The sequence below is a fragment of the Lycium ferocissimum genome, chromosome 9, assembly GCF_029784015.1.
Source record: "Lycium ferocissimum isolate CSIRO_LF1 chromosome 9, AGI_CSIRO_Lferr_CH_V1, whole genome shotgun sequence".
NCBI lineage: Eukaryota > Viridiplantae > Streptophyta > Magnoliopsida > Solanales > Solanaceae > Lycium > Lycium ferocissimum.
This window is the reverse complement of record NC_081350.1, coordinates 35,834,943-35,838,699: the sequence shown is the minus strand read 5'-3', so window position 1 is coordinate 35,838,699 and position 3,757 is coordinate 35,834,943. Positions and strand designations below refer to the sequence as shown.

Genomic DNA, 3,757 nt, shown 5'->3' with positions numbered 1-3,757 from the left:
CTAAAAAAATTTTAAAAAAACCCCAAATTTTTTTTAAACCTATTAAAAAAGTTTTTTCAAAAAATAAAATTAAAAGAACTTTTAGAAACAAGTGTGTCATGCATGTTTTAAGTGTGGGAGTAAGGGCTCGAGAGACTTCGTACGTGTTTTAAGTGGGGGAGGCAGAATAACAAAATTCAATCACAAAATAATGTAGTTTGGGAATGAAGAAGTTTGGCAGGGAGCAATTTATTTCTTAGTGGGCCTATCCGATGCGAATTTAGATTAATTGCCCAGCAGATAGAAATTGTTATCAACTGGATCTTTAATATCATCTTTTCCCCATAGACTACTTCATTTGGCAGACCTTTCTTCTAGCTTTTCACGAACTTTCTTGATTTCGATTGAATATGCATCTATCGTAAAAGAAAGTCAATTAAGAATACTATCTAAAATGCAATAAATGGTGGAGTGTATATATATATATTAGTAATTTCTAATGTACAACTAAACCTTATAGTTACAAGTTTAACATAAGTGAAAGTTTACAGACTCTTAGTATATCATCACAAACTACCCTACTTGGCAACACAAATTCTATCAATATGTTCATGAAAACTACTAAGTATTAAAATATAAGGTAACGTATGTAGGATTTCTCACATTAGAATCAAACACGGCTGTGAATTAAAGAGAAACGACATGAAATATTGTTTATAGCCTCAGTCATTCATCTCACTGACAAAGAAAAACAGAAGATAGAGTTCGAGAAAATAAAATCCAAGTGCCCAACTTTTATGGGAATCCTATATACAAACTGCCAACAATTGTTTTTGTGTACTTACAGTTCCAAGAGTCAGAAGACTTTTGTTCATGTATGAGCCTTCTTTTCTTCCTAATCATGTGGTTTTCACTTTTAGGGGAATCCTACAAACAAACAGTCAACAATATTTGATGCTATCATTCAACAGTTGATATTTCAAACGCTGAACAACTAGTGCCAGAAATCATACAAGCTATGAGAAAGTCATGGGCATCGGTTGAGTGAAAAATTGTCACCTTAGCCTCAAATCTCAATAGGGTACTGCACTGGTTGTTTTTCTAGTTAAGGTGTCCTTTTCATCTCTGATTGTCATTTATCATCGCAAGTATCTCACTATGAGAAGCTCTGTGGAACTGCAAGTATCAATAAGAGTTGATCCATTAGGATTGTTTCTCATTAGTACCACGTTATCATTTCAAAAAGTTGCATCTTGTTGAGCAGTCATGGAAAGAACCAGCACATTGAATACGGTGATAAATGAAAAGAGTACTTTAACTAAAAAAAGTTCCATTTTCATCTTTCAAGAACCCACAAATGTTTAACAAATACGAGTATTTAGCAATATCTTCATATTTCAGGTTATTAATTAAGTTCTTAGTTGCACCATGTGATTATGTAATTTAAAATAGCCAAAAGAAAAAGAGGAAGGGGAACGTGATTACACGAACTGCTGCAGAATCGAAATAAGTAAGCAAAATGTTGTATAGTTAAAACTTCAAAATGAGATAGTTCACATCATTCAACATGTCTTCAAAGTAGGCAGTTCCTAGTGCCAATTTTTATCACCTGCTCATCAATAAAATAGCTCAATGTCCTCATCCAAAGAAAATAAAATTAGAACCGCACATGAAGGGACGTATTTGAAATAAATAAAGTGATATTTGAGGTATTTACATGAAAAAAACACGTAATTATTATTACTACTAATTTCATATTTCTTCAACTAAAATCCTCTAGGTATTTGTCTAAAATGTAACAATTGTTTTCACAAAGACCTCTTAGACATAAAGAGTAATAGACTTCCCAATAAATTATAAATTTACTAAATAACTCATACAACGTAAATCAAATTCCATTAAAACAAACATCACAAATTCAAATTCTACCAAATTAAAGTTATATAAAACACCTGTGACAACTGACAACTTAACAATTATACAATCTAGAGTACTGTCACTTGATGATATTCCCACATCCACAAGATGAAGCAGACTCAATCTATAAGTCACAATTCTGAAATACTGAAATAATAATATTTGATGAAAACCTATAAACAGCCAACGACAAGCTGAAGGAAAGATCTTGTTACATAAACTAAAAAGAGCTCAAGAGCCTCTTACAGATATATATGTCACTTGGTGTAACAATGGAATTGAACTGAAGTTGTTAGATATTCACATGAATAACAGATAAAGTACAGATCAATTAGATGGTATGTAGCTAGTTGTACATACCGTCACCATGGCCAAAAAACTGTTCAAGACCTTGCTATTGGTATGGATCATTCTCATATACTTCATCTTCCGCTACTTCTCCCATATGATACATATCTCTTGAATTTAGATGCACAACAACACTTCTCCCCTTATTGAAAACATCATCTACATATAGCACACCATTTGCCGCTTGAGATGCTTTGATGTTAAGGTTCATGTTATTCACCCTCTATCTCGAGTAACCATACAGAAAATTATAGTTCACTATCATTCTTACAAGTAAATGAAGCATCAGTAATGTACTACATAATTAACCTACCCGAAGATCTTTTTATACAGAAAACATTAACATTTGAAGGCATATAAAATATGTTTTAAAAAACTTATATAAGTTGTAGTTTTAACAGAGTAAATTTCTTTCTCAAAATGAATCAAATTACCTGGCTGTGGGTTGATATTACACCCCAGATCCAGTACTGTAAAAAACATCAAATCTGCCAGTACTTTTTGTTCATGCAGAGCAGATATCTTAGGTGTGAACTTTATAACACAATGTCTTATTTTAGCATTTGTCTACTTGATCCTTCTCTGTGTGTTTTGGGCTTTTGTTTTGTTTCAAGTAGGTGATAATTTTTGTCTCTTTTTCTCTGTACTCTACAAGAGCGTCGCTGGCAAATGTTTCATTTTTCACTGTGAAAAGATGAAAGTATAGTTGCAAAAATAAAATAAACAAATACCAGTATGTAGAATGGAACAAACTTCATAGTAAAATGTGAAACAACATCAGTGTTATCAAAAAAGCAAAAAAAATCTAAAGTCGGGGCTTTAAGTCAAAAATAAAACGTCTTTAATGAAAAAAAGGGGGCAATGGTCAAAATACAAATTTTAAAATGTTTAGTCCAAGACTTTAAAAATAAGCATGAATAATAAAATATGGACAAAGGAATTGTAAAAATATTATAAAAGAAATGTGAAATTTTCTGTGTCCCTCGAGGGCCATTGGGAGGAAAAGTATTCTTGAGCGTGATGACGAAAGCGCCTAAAACGAGGCGAAGCGATCCTGGGTTTTAGCCTCCCGGGGCTAACGCGCCCGACAACCGGGGAAAAACATCACACCGTGACTTGAAAGGACATTTTCTGATGGGCTTATCATCCCAGAGACGGCGAACTCTATGGTGACATTTTGTCTAGGAAAAAATGTGATTCCATTTTCATATACTTAGCATGCCCTGCAAAATCAGATCTCTTCTAATATAAGATAAAAACCATAAGCCCCGGAGATTGCACTTAACTGAGTCGATACAATGTTGATGGATGTTGAACACTAGTTCACCGTATTGTATTAGTTGTATTTAATTGTAGCACCTTGTGGTTGTGCTTCTTCCTGTTTCTTTAAGGCAATGATTGTTAAAAGATATTCAAGGGGACAACACCACTCACAAAATATGTTTGTCAGTAGACTCATCTAGTGGAGCAGTGGCATTCTAAAGTTGATTTGCCCAAATGCATAAATAAACAA

General features: G+C 33.2%; 1 long non-coding RNA gene across 1 annotated transcript; it reads right to left on the bottom strand.

The window, feature by feature from the left end:
• Positions 1–278: 278 nt before the first annotated feature.
• LOC132069455 (uncharacterized) lies at positions 279–1,191 on the bottom strand. The gene is made up of 3 exons (XR_009417787.1): positions 1,039–1,191; positions 825–906; positions 279–395 (listed from the first exon to the last, which is right to left on the bottom strand). It is a non-coding gene; the product is annotated as an uncharacterized LOC132069455 (long non-coding RNA).
• Positions 1,192–3,757: the final 2,566 nt, after the last annotated feature.